This window comes from Cricetulus griseus, assembly GCF_003668045.3.
Source record: "Cricetulus griseus strain 17A/GY chromosome 1 unlocalized genomic scaffold, alternate assembly CriGri-PICRH-1.0 chr1_1, whole genome shotgun sequence".
Lineage (NCBI taxonomy): Eukaryota > Metazoa > Chordata > Mammalia > Rodentia > Cricetidae > Cricetulus > Cricetulus griseus.
This window is the reverse complement of record NW_023276807.1, coordinates 194,269,806-194,282,652: the sequence shown is the minus strand read 5'-3', so window position 1 is coordinate 194,282,652 and position 12,847 is coordinate 194,269,806. Positions and strand designations below refer to the sequence as shown.

The 12,847-nt window shown below is 52.6% G+C and overlaps 1 protein-coding gene across 6 annotated transcripts in view; it reads left to right on the top strand.

Annotated features, from left to right (window-relative positions):
• Window positions 1-12,847, top strand: part of Zmiz1 (zinc finger MIZ-type containing 1) — a 206,167-nt gene that overhangs the window by 64,156 nt on the left and 129,164 nt on the right. For 4 of the 6 annotated variants that reach the window (XM_027389081.2, XM_027389079.2, XM_027389076.2 and 1 more), the window contains one exon: window positions 12,204-12,283. The exons of the other annotated variants lie outside the window; for them this stretch is intronic. The gene's annotated coding sequence lies outside the window, so the exon portion shown is untranslated. The remainder of the gene's footprint in view (window positions 1-12,203; window positions 12,284-12,847) is intronic. 6 annotated transcript variants of the gene reach the window in all.

The following is a 12,847-nucleotide window of genomic DNA, read 5'->3' as shown; positions in this document are numbered from 1 at the left end:
TTCCTAGAGTCCCCAACACTGAGGAAAAAGGATCTGGCCTGGGAAACACGGTCAGGAACTTCATAGGTAAACTGTTCCCAAGGCTGTGGAGGGGAGCATTGGTAAGAAACATGGGCTCTGACTCTGACAGGCAGGCATTGTTTCTGTAGCCACACCCCTCTCCACTCCTACCTGTGAAGCTGAGTGACAGGAGCCCTTATACTCAGCAGCTGTGAGAATAGATGAGGTGACTTCCTTGAAGAGCTTGAAGAGCTTGCTGGGGCCAGATGGAGATGGCTTCTATCTGGAAACCCTCAGCCACGCCTCTCACTTTTCTCTGGCTTTCCAGGGTTGCTTTTATAGGCAGCTTCTAGGCTGCTGGGCCCTGGTGTCTGGGCCAGGCCTGAGCCAGAGTAGGTAGAAGTTAGCTGCAGGCACTCACACAGCTACCAGCAAGGGCAGAGACAGAATGTAGTCTTGGGCCTGTCTCTGAGATGCCAAAGGCAGAGGTGTAGCTACTAGGTAGGAATAGGTACCCTTACCTTGGTGTCTAACACCCCCAGTGTCATGCTGTGGAGTCCAGCTATGAAACTTACATGCTGTCACCAAGTCCCTGAGGCTTCCTTTCTGGGCCTTGAGTCCAGCCCCAGCCCTAGCTGTGGGGTTCTCCCTGCTGCTTGAGAGTTGCTGGCAGCCACAGAGGGGCTTCCTGGCATGTGTCTGCCCTTAGGGGCAGAGGAAGGAAGGAAAGCAGCAGACAGAGGCCCAGGTAGGCATGTGTCCCTCCTCATTCTGTCCTTGTCCCCCACAGTCCTGGCTTTCTCATCCAGCATGGCCAGGAAACAAAACAAATGTTTGCAAAGAGCATTTCTCTAAGTGAGGAAAGGCCATTGGTCACTTGTCCTTTAGAAACTCAGAAACCTGAGCTGACCCAGCCTGCCCTGCTGGGCCTTGTGGCCACCTGACCCAGTGAGTGGCTGTGTATGTGTACATACATGTGAGACCAAGGAAACCTTGACCGTCACGTGGCTGCTCTTTCCCCTGTTTATCTAAGTAAGCTGTTCAGGCCAGCTGAAGCAAGGAGGCTGTGACATGCAGCAAAGGACACAGGACAGGAGCTGTAGTACAGTGGAGGGCCCTGAGCCAGGTGTCAGAGTTCCTGGGCCACTGAGCTGAGTGGGGAGGACTACACTGGGGCCAGCCCTGTATATACCCTCTCCACCAGGATCTCCATCCTCCTCTTGCTTCATCTGACCACAGAAATCCTCCCGTCCCAGACAGAGAGGCTGGTGTCTCTGGCAAGGCAGAGCTCCAAAAGGCAGCATTCCAGACAGAGACGGGGGTGGTATATGAAAGCCACCTCCAACTACTGTTGTCCCAATCCTGTGCCACAGAGTCCTGACCTTGGCTTTCCCATGTATACCCAGAAAGCCACTGAATGTGTGTTAAGTACCTCCTGTGAGGCAGGCCCTGGTCCTTGAGGAGGTAAGGAGTTTCTCTGGGGATCCTCATGGCTGACATGTTTCCTTCCTGTTGGAGGATTGAGATCAATTCTCTTCCATGGTGAGGACCCCATGACCTTGTCATGAGATGATCTGTCCCACCCGCCGTTGTTCAGGAGGCTGAGGCCCCAGTGTTGGGTCAGAGCTTACTAAGGGGGAGTGAGAGACTGTGTTCCTCGAGGACTGGACTGAGGACGGAGCAGGTGTTTCTAGCTGAGGAGGGCCCTTTCCACTGGGGCTGTGGAGCCAGAGCAGCTGCTTGCAGCTGGCAGATATATATGCAGGCTAAGATGACCTCTGGACATCTGGGACCATCTATGAACCCTCCAGGCGGGGAAAGACAGCCCTGAAATCACTCTGATTGGGCGGGCCATCCTTGTTCTTTACCACATTCACCAGTCTTTCTAGGAACCGTGCTGTTCTTCCAGGCCTGGAAGGGGTATTTGGTGAATTACCTAACGTTCACATCTGCATCCCCTTCTTGGTTGACTCTTCCTTGTCTCCTTCCTTTGACAAGCATTTCTTGGCATGTGTCCTTGCCAGTCCTGTGTTCCAGGAAAACCACATCCCCAGCCCTAGAGGTCCTAAATTGACAAATCAATGGTGGCCTCCCAGATGGACCAAAGGGGTCAAGAAGGTGAGACCTCTTAGAAGAGGCAGCTTAGAAGAGGGAATTGGGGTACAGCTACCTGTGCTCTGGGAGGGAAAGGCGCACTTGTAGTGGGTGTCAAGATGAGGAGATACCGAGGGCTACCTCAGAGCCTACAAGGGATCTCTAGGCTTTGCTGTGATAACATTTAGGGGTACAGTATTCAACATGAAGAAGACAAATGGGGAACCATTGTGCTGAGAAAAGCTAGAGGGTGTACCCAGTGGCTGCCATTTTACCACTCACATCTGAATGTGGGTGCTGAGCAAGGTGGCTGCAGAATGACCAGGCTGGGGCTCACAGTGCCATCTGGGCCTTATTCCCAACCCGAGCTTGCACGCTGCAGTTCCAGGATTGGCCTTCCACTTCCCGCAGTCATCTGGTAGTTCTTCTAGTGTGCTGGTCACCTGCCAGACTGAAGTCTGACCTCTGTTCTTTATCCCACTTGTGTGAGGGCCACAGACCATTTGAGTCCCTCCCAGGCTTCCTTACTCAGAAGTCCCGGCAATCGAGACCAGGCCTCTTGTCCATAACTGGTAGCCAGGGTGTGGCTCATGTCAGTTCTGCCAAAACTCAGTAGATGCACCATCCCCCTGTCAGGATTTCCAGGGCCAGGAAGCCTTCTGGGTCTATGCCTTAGTGGGGAGGTGTTTGGGCCGCCATGTACAGGCAGGAGAACTGGATTCCAGGGGAGGCCTGGGCTCTCCCATCCTCAGTGAACAGGAGAGACCTGTGTTGAGGTAGGCCTAGGAGCCAGCTGGGAGGCCTCTCTCACTCTGATGTCTAGCAGCCTGATGGAGACCCAGTGTAACTGCTTCCCGTTGGATGGGGAGCCAAGAGGGAAAGGCCAGAGAGGGGCTAAAAGACCGTGTCTACACACACACCCCAACTTGGGGTGGGGCACCAACTTCCTTTTTTACTGTGCCCTCAGTCTGGATGGGTGTATCCCCAATTCCTGAGCCATAGAGAATGGGCTGGGGTCACCTACATTGCTAGAGTCAACATATGCATAGGTGACTCTATGGGCTTTTCCCTGCATGTTACTCTGGTGGTCTGACATATCAGCACTAGGTAAGACTAATTTAATTCCTACGGGTCCTCCCTCATCAGCCATGTCCAAGGTTATATGCTCAGGGGAGAAACCCAATGATACTTTTGCCATGCCTCATCCTGTAAAACAAATGGTCAGAGTCCCATAGATCAGAGGTCAGAGGCCATAGTGGCCATGCCTGCCAGGCTGCCTAGTCTGTCCTGTCTCCAGAAAGCGGCAGCCCTTATGAAGAGACCTCTCAGGCCCTCCCTCTCCCCTGGGCCCTGTAGAGTTGATGGGACAGGAAGCCAGAGCAAGTGAGAGGGTGGGTCTAGCTCAGAGATGAGGTACAATAAAGCCTGTCCTGTCCCCAGGGCCACAGACACACAGGTCACCCCCACAGGAAGCCCTACCCAAGCACTACGTTGGCCCACCCAAGCTTCCCGACTGAAGCGTCCCCTATTCCCATGGGAGCCACCACTGAGAATCCTGCCCTATTGAGAAAGAAAGGACTGCCCTGGCCCTGACCTTCTCTCACTCCTCCCAGGCTGTCCCATGGGTAGAGTCACTCAGCCTGCACCAGGCCTCACCCTACATATGGATGCCTATGCTCCTTCAGACAATCACTGACCTTAAGGCCCGAAAGCCAAAGGCCCAGATTCTTTCTCCAGAATCTGCCACTGGTTTGTTTGGTAGTCCACTCGGGCAAGTCACTTGCCCACTCTGGACCTCATCTATAAAAATCCAGGGAGAGGTAGACGCTCTGACTAGCCTAAGTAGTCTGTGACATGAAACCTTGGCAGAGGATGAACTTATGATTGGTGAGGACAGCCAGACTTGGGTGACCACTTACAAATGCCTCACACATCCCTGAGAATGAGGAGGGCCCTTCTCCTACCTCCCAGCCCAGCAGGTGGAACATGTCTGAGCTCTGCCTTGCTCTGGCAAGTATGTCAGGTCAGTGGATCCGTAGGTGGAACTCTGGGGATGGGGGCTTTGCTCTTCCTCCTGGCAGGTGCTCCCACAACTGGGACACCCCCTCAAGCTGGGTGGCCACCAGTCTAACACATTCAGTGTGTATATGGATGTCTGGTCCCAAGGGACCAAGGAGAGAGTCAGGACTCCAAGGAAAATGGGTTCAGGTCATTGTGACTTGGAAGGGTAAAGGGAAATGGGGAGCTCATGTGCCAGTTGATGAACAGTGGGGAAGCCCCTCACTCAGGAGCTCCTCCATCTCAGGATCCACTCTGCCACTAGGCCTTTGTCACTTGGTACTGTGGAGTGATTTCTGCAAGTCAGACCAAGGGGGCAGAGGGAGGAAGACACAGTGCCCCTGAAGTGCTTAGACAAAAGTGTCGTGGGTTCTTGGGAGGAAAAATTGGCAGTGAGAAGCCTGGCTGTGCTTCCAGCATGGGACCCCCGAGTCGTGAGGAAACATAACCTGAGTGGGTGCCATCACCAGGGACCCAGGCCAGCCTCCCCGTCCTGTGGACTAGAGCGGTTGTCCCAGGCTGACACTATGCCCCTCACCTCTTCCTCTGGGTGTCTCCCTGTCCCACCTAGTTCTAGGTGGATCCCATTGTTCCTTCCGCCCTCTGTGACTCTTTGCTCCTCGTGGGAGGGACTCAGGGACAGCCCAGAGCTCTGGTAGTGGGTGGAGTCAGAGGCTAGATGGTTATGAGTCAGGATTGCTGAGCTTCTGTGTCATCAGACTGCATGTTGGGTTGTTCCCCTGCTGACTGCCTCTTCTCTCCCACCCACATATGTGGGCTGCTCCTGTAGAGGGGACCATGCTGTGGCTACAAGCTCAAAACAACCCAGGACAGAGAATCTGTGAGCTCAGCTCCAGGCTTCTGGATCCCAGAACCTGGAATGGTGCCCTCCAACCCTGAGCTCCATTCCCAGTACAATGGAGTGATGATCATGGGCAAGTGAGAGCTCTCAGCCCTGGCCTCAGGGGAAACTCCAGATAGTTTTGAGTGATAACTGCCTCAGACCAAAGAAATCAGGTCCTTGTTGTAGCCTGCAGCAGGCTGGACTGCTCTGGTTTGGGTGGCCTTTGGTGGGTATCTTCTCTGCTCTCCCCAAGAACTCCTGGGAGGACAATCCTGACTAAGTTTACAGAGCGTAGAGCCAGTGCTGAGTGTAGCTCTGCCATTTTCTGACCCTAAGCATGTAGCCTCCAGTACCCAAGCCTCATTTTCTTCATTTGTACAAAAGGGTGCTATTGTTCATCTCATTGCTTTGGGGTGTATACATGTGTTCATAATGGGCTCATATGTATAAAAGTGTATTGAGACTAGACCTGGGGCAGAGGCAGTAAGCACGTACCATGTGAGTGTCACTGCCTGCCTCTTTAATCCAAGCAGAAGCCCATAACACTCTAGCCACCACTGTTCCTTTGTGTCTAGCTAAGCCCTTGCCTTGCTCTGTTTCTGTTGCTATAACAAACTACTTGATACTAGAAAGTTTAGAAGAAATAGAAGTTTTTTAGGCCCACAGTTCTGGAGTGTGGGGAGTCCAAGTGTATAGTGTTAGCATTTGCTGGCAGCTTCCCAACACAGCAGAGGGTGTTGCACAGCGAGACTAAGCTCTTCTGTGAAGCTACTAGTGCCATCATGAGGGCCCTACCCTTGTAGCATCACTCAATCCTACATACCTTCTGAAGGCTCTGCCTCTAAACCATTAACACATGGATTGGACTCTAGAGCAGCATGAAGAGACTGCTTACTTCAAGGGATATCCTTGGGCCTTCCAGATCCCTGGAATGTGTGTTCTGTCAGTCCTAAGGATAAGTGTTGGTGAGGGTGTTGCTCCTTACTCCAACAATCCAAACAAATAGACAGGATGAGGGCCTCTCCTTCTGAAAGAACAGGAGGAATCCCAGATTCCGTGGAGAAGGACACCTTTTGACTGCAAGAAGGTCTGGCTGGCATGTCCTTAGGAAACATCAGCACCTTCATGACAGAGAGGCAACCTGCTCTGGGTGTGCCCTGACTCAGAGATGGGTGAGCTGACATCACACCCATAATTGGTGCAGGAAGATGCAGAGGCTGAAACACACTGGCAACATCCAGGGCTGGGCCCTGGGCACCCAGGAAAGCAAGCCTAGCTACTTTGTGGCCATGCATTGTAAAGCAGGTCAGGGTTGTCCTTTTTTGCCCACCACCTGCTGAGTGCTAGTCTCCTGGAGTTAGTCCCACCATCCAGGCATCATCCCTCTTCCCTAGCAGCTGGCCAGCTGGAAACCTCAGGGAATGGGAGGCAGCTGGCCCAGGTCAGGAAAAGGTGAAAGGCAAAAGCTGAACACAGAGTACAGCACTGACCAAACAAGATGCTGGTAGGGGAGGCTGAACTGGTGAAGTCCCTGGGGGCATACTGTGATGTGAAGTGCAATGACCTTCTTTTCTTTGGTCCTTCAGCTGCTTCCTACAGACTCACTGGCTACCTGTGGAGGGAAGGCTGAATCACCCTGTAACACTTTGTCTCCCCTTGTCATACCACTGAGGAAACAGGCTCAGGGCCATGCAGACTGAGGCCACAGGACAGACAGGAGTCTATCTAGGCCTGGGTGATGATGGAGCCTTAATAAGAACAAGGCTTTCCTTTGTCTGGAATTTATAAGTCTGGGCTCCACTACTTTCCAGGCACATGTGGCTGAGTCCCCAAGGGATGCCTGCTGGAAATACGATTGTATGGGGATGGGGGCAGAGGTCATAGGGAATATAGAGTCCCCAGTGCCCAAACTTCTTGAACTTCCTGTACCAATTATGGGTGTGAAGCCAGCTCATCCAGGTCTTTAGCCATTAATGGAAGGACTGGCTGCTTATTTGTGGACCAAGACTGGCTTCCCTGGCTCCTTAGTTGCCCCCACCACACAGACACACAGACACACACATGCACACATGCATGCACGCATTTGTGTTGTGTTTCCAAATGTATACTTCCTTACTGTGTTCCAATGTCCACAATACAAATCCCTTTGCACATACTGTGAACACACACACACACACACACACACACACACACACACACACACACACTTGTGTTGTGTTTCCAAATGTATACTTCCTTACCGTGTTCCAATGTCCACAATACAAATCCCTTTGCACATATTGTGAACACACACGCACACACACACACACACACACACACACACACACACACACACCCCTACCTACCTGTTCTCATGCCCCAAGATACCCTGGAACCATCCATCCATCTGCCTTCCCACCTCAGCTCAAAATGGGAACACACTGTCAAGCAGAAGAGCCTGGGGGTGTGGGGGGGGCTTCCCAGCTCCGCCTCCACCTTGCCTTCCTTTGCTTCTGTTTAGCTCCTCTTGCATGTGGTAGCCAGGGTCATTTGTTAAAGGAAGGAAATAAGTTACCGAGGAAGAGGATGACTGAATGACAGCACCTAGAAATCAGTTGACAGCTCCTATTTTAAAAATGAGAACCGAGTTCCAGTGACCCTCCTCCATCACCAGTCTTTGGGTTTCTGGTGGCTCTAGGGTGTGAGCCTGAGTTTCACAGAATGCCTTTCCTGTGGGTGGTTCCTGCCAATGTTCACTTCTCCAAGAACAGCCTGGAACAGCCTCTGATGCTCAGAGGTGTCTATGAGGGCCCAGGAGGCAGGAAACTCCCCTGTTTGCAAGGCAGTCCACTGTTCCTGCCCCATCCCTGGCTCACTGGTCAGACGACCTGGACCTGCTTTGATGCAGGACAGGGTGTGACAGCAGGTATCCCTGGGCTGGTTGAGTCTGTAAGCAGTTCTTAGACCAAAAGCCTCCTAATGATTATTCTCAGGCATCCCTGCCCATGAGTTCACAATGTGAGCCACCAGCCCACCTGCTTGTCACCTGGAGGCCAGTGAGGTGCAGCAGCATCAGAGATTCTGAGTGCCCCAACCCCCAGGACCCGACTCCACCCTGCCTGGGATGAGGACAGCCAATCCTTCCCTGTGGCCTTCATGGCCCAAAATAAAAATAACTGCCCAGTTTTAATTATACAAGAAGAAAGACCGAATGTTTTGGAAGCTCTGGGAAGACCTTGGGCAGGGAGAGACATCTCTGTGCCAGCAGCATTATTCAGGTGGATCTTCAGGGAGTGAGGATGATCAGGGTTCACAGGGCAATGACAGAGACGCTGGGAGTGCAGTGTGAGGTGGGGCCTCAAAATTCTGCTCCTTTTGGCCAAAGGCTTTTACCTTCAGATGTGTACTTTCAGGTCTGCTTAATGAGACCTTCACATTAGGGGACCCAGGACCATGCTAAGGGCTGATAAGAGTTGTTGAGGGACAGTCCTCGTGGTAGCAGACTGGGCCACACTCTGCGTGCATGTGTGCGCGTATTCATGCTCCTGGCTGGTGTTACTAACCCTGAATCATAGGCTCCAATGCTATCAGCATAGATCTCACCCCATACCCCTCTCTGGGTGAAGCTAGCCACTGGTGAGAAGTCTGTGGTAGGCCTATGGGTGGTTCCTGCCAGTGTGCACTTCTCCAAGGACATCCCGGAACAGCTCTTGTGGGTGCAAAGGCAATGTTTTGAGACAGCTCCGGCAGACCTTGGCTCCTCTGGCTCTGGAGTCTGAGTCGGGCTATCCCAGTCCAGATCCCCAACCCACAGCTCAGTGAGGGTGAGGTCAGGGAACATGTATTCCAAGAATGCAGGAGGCAGAGCTTCAGATAAGGTTTGGATAACCATCTGGGGTAAATATTTGCCTTGTTTCTGGAGCCAGCCTGGGCCTCCAACGAGAGACCAAGATCAGGGCCTGGGCTCAGGGTCACTTCAGGGAATGTGTGTCTTTGTAAATCTCTCAGGTGAGGAAGTCCCTGTCCCCATGAATTGCTTGTGTGGACCCAAGAGGGGACCCATTCCCCACCCCAGCTGCTGACATATCAGCTCTGCAAAAGTAGGGTTAGCATAGCTGCTCTATCCAGGTGAGACACCAAGGGTTTTAGGGGGTAGGGGTGGCAGGGTTCAGGTCTTTGTATCAGGTCAGCTGGGTACAATGGTGTGCCCATGTGATGGAGGTTCTTTCTGCTCCCAATAAGCCGCTTGTGACTAGAGCAGTTCTGTACTCCCCAAAGGTTCCTTGTCACCATTCTCTGGACTCTTCCTCCACACCTTGTGAGCACTTCATGTCTGGTCCAGCCCCCGGGATTGCAGGCTTGGCAATAGAGGCTATCTCGCCGCCCTTGGTCTGGGTATGCTCATGCTCAGTCAAGCTCCACACCAGCCTGGAGCCTCCCTTTCAGGTGAGCTGGTGGAAAAGCTAGCTCTTGTTTAGGAAGGACTCAGAGAGGCAGAGTGATTTGCTCAAGGTGACTCAACAGTAGCAAAGCAGGGTCTTAAGCCCAGCCCTACCCTTCCGTGTTCTCTGACCTAACCACAGAGGCCAGGCCAGGCCAGGGTTCCAATCAGATCATGGTCTCCATCAAAACAACCCCCACTTCTTCTTCCTAGGGATCCCTGGAGGAGGTGGGGGCTGTAAATTGGCAATGGTTGGGGGGAATCTGTCTTGGCCCTGCGGCAGTCCTAGCGCCCAAGTGATCTCTGCCTTATGCAAGACCAACCAGAGTCTGATGGCTGTGGAGCCGTGATGGAGTCTTCCCCTCTGGAGATTTGGAATCATGCCCAAGATGGGTGTGGCCCTGTGTGGCCTTCTCTGTGTCACTACTGGAAGCTGCCTTGTGGTTGGAGTCTCACCCCCCACCCCACCCTACAAGGGTCCCCATCCACAGGAAGCCAGGGTGAGCTCCTACTGCCCACAACCCTCCAGAATACCAAAGGCCTTTGAGGAAGAAAACAGTGCCTCTCAGACCTGCTATTTACCCTGTGGTTTGCACTGTCTGGGAGCAGCCAAGGACAAGTCGCCTCACTCAGGCAGGCTGAGAGCCATAGCAGAGGATACTAGCAGGACTGAGTGGGTTGGGCACTGTATCTCTTCTGTGTCCACAGCTTCACCCAGGTTCCTGGTACCTGAGCCTCCTTCTGTAGGAGGGCCTCAGATCCACTTGCTCTGAATGACTTCCAGGGCCGGGCTCTTATGTTTATTAACTCTGTAGTGTGACCTTAGGCAGTTAGAGAACTTATCTGGGCCTTGCATAGAAATTGAAGAGCATTTTTCTGAGGCTAATTCCAGCCATCATGACCCCATAGTACTGATTCAATGTCAGCCTCCTGCTCCAGTGCCTTTAGATATAATGCAGACTCACACCCCTGATGCAGTCCACAGCTCAAATTCCAGTGTCCTCCACTTGTCACCCTTCCCTCTCTGACCTGTTTACCCCTTTGATAAGTTTAACACTGAGGCAATAGGGCTGCAGGAGATGAGGACATGTGTCCGTGCTGGGTAAGATGCCCACTCAAAGGCCATGCGCCCTGAGTAGCAGGCTTGGCAGGCATTGATCCTTAAGGCCTGGATAATACCCACCAAGTGAGCAAGGCCTCCCGGCTCTGACTTCTGTCTCCACTGCCAAAGTAATCATTTTCTCTTTGTCAGCGGCTCTGCTGGCCAACTAGACTCCAGGAAACGCCTGGGCTGTGGATGGCAGGAGGCAGGCAGTTGATTCCCCTTCCACACCAGCCCAATTGCTGCTGTGTATGAGACCCCTGTCCTCAGTTTCCTCCTCTGTAAAATGGAACATTGCAGCCACAGAACCCAAGAACTATTTGTATTCTCAAAGTAACCTTTTGGCTTGCCTGGTGGATCTAGGACTCTGTTTGTATGGAACCCTGCACTGACTGTCTCCTATGGGGTGATTCACATCCCAACTAGCAGACAAGGGTCCACACCCTCTATACACTGCGTTACACCTTCTGCATCTCTAAGCCTGGGTGGGGGTGGGAGGCTGTGTCCCCACAACTGATGCAGGGAAATGTGTGCCAGGCACACACACTTAGAGAGAGGGTGAACTGGGGCTTGAACCAGGTTCTTCTGAAAAGAGACTGTACCCTAAACCTCAGGGCTCAGGAGTTTCTGGCAGCTGGACTTGACTGGAGTATAAGCCAGGCTGCACGGCTGGCATTACCCGTCCCACCATCAGCCAGGCCTCTCTGCTCTGAGAGGTATGCTGCCCTGTAGCCAGCATTCTTGGGACTTAGAGGCAAGGGTGCTGGCCCAAGGAAACACAATGCTTGCTTCCAACCACAGAACTGCTTTCATAGAGCCAGAACTTGAAATTGGGGTCTGCATCTCTCACCCTAACAGAGAGCCTCCTGGGTACCTATGAGCTTCCTGAATGGTGGTGGGGGACCACCCAGTGTTGATAACTTTGCCCCATGCCCTGCCACAGCAGAGCTGCTCTGCCTTTTGCCCTTTTAGACCTTGGAGCAACCCCTGACTAGTCTCCCTGCCACCTCCTTCCCATCCAAGCTCTTCTCCTTCAGCAGCCATGGGGACTCTTCCCAAACTGGAATTAACGCCATTCCCACTCTATGGCTGGTTCTTCTCACTGTTACTGTCCCCTGAACTCCCTGAGCCCATGCCTCCCATTCTCAAGTCCTCTATACCACACTTTGTCTCCTACTATTTAGAATCTTTGCTTATACTGTTCCTTCTGCCAAGATGCTGTTCCCTGAATCATGGTCTGCCTTTCTGATTCATCCTTTTATCTTCACCTTCCTAAAGAGACCACTCCACCCTTTGAGTCTCTGTGGGGCCCCTGCATCTGTTCTTTATGTGAGATACTACTTATTTTTTGGTGTTTCATTTCATTCTTAGCTGTTGAAGCAGCAACCACTATCACAGCTTGGGGGTTCTAATTCATGCCATTTTTATTGAGTGAATGGTGTGTCACCACTTTCTCTTGGATCCTCTAGGAACAGAGACAGAGAGACAGAGAGAGATCCATTGGGCAGGGAAACTGAAGTCTACAGAAGTGGGGTGTCTGGGCCTGCCTACATCACTCCACAATACCCCTTGGTGCTCCTGTCTGCCAGTTTGTTCTGCCTGCTAAGCTTTCCCTTTGGTAGCAGTTGTGGCATTGTGATCAGCATTGAGGAGCTGGACACACTAACCATCCCCTCTCATTGCAGGAGGATGGACCTTCATTGACGTGGGAAGGCTGAGAGCTGCTGACCAGTTCAGGGACATTAGTGACTCTTGGCTCACTAAGGTAGGTGCACATTTCTACTTAGAGCTCCCAGGGTGGCAGGGCGGGGTCCTGTGTTTGTGTTAGCCACATTGGGCCTTCTCAGCCCTCACAGTGGGGTCCAGTGCCACCACCTTTACAGGATGTCATTGGGTCCTGACAAGTGCTCCATACAGCTCATGCCCCATGGCCTCTGTCTTGATGTTTCTCAAGTAGCTGCTGAGACATTGTGGACAGCGATGGGAGGCAGGCCTGGCATTCCCAGTCTCGGCACGGTGACACTTATAAGCACACTGGTAACCCTGATCCCCAATAGGACACAGGATGCCCCAGGAGGTGGCCTGGATGTCAGAGAGGCATGCTCACTGCCATGAATCACCAGCTGGCCATGGTGAGCACTGCTAGTTTCAGAGCCTGACTCTGGCACTTGTCCACCAGAACCTTGAACCTTGCTTTAACTGTCTGTCAAATGGGAGTGACATCATGAGGGATGTGCACACCATACTGCCTATTTCCTCAGGGATGCTGGAACTCCCTCCCCACAGGCCCCACTATCCCCTTCCTCTAAGGACCTGCCAGTGCCAGGAT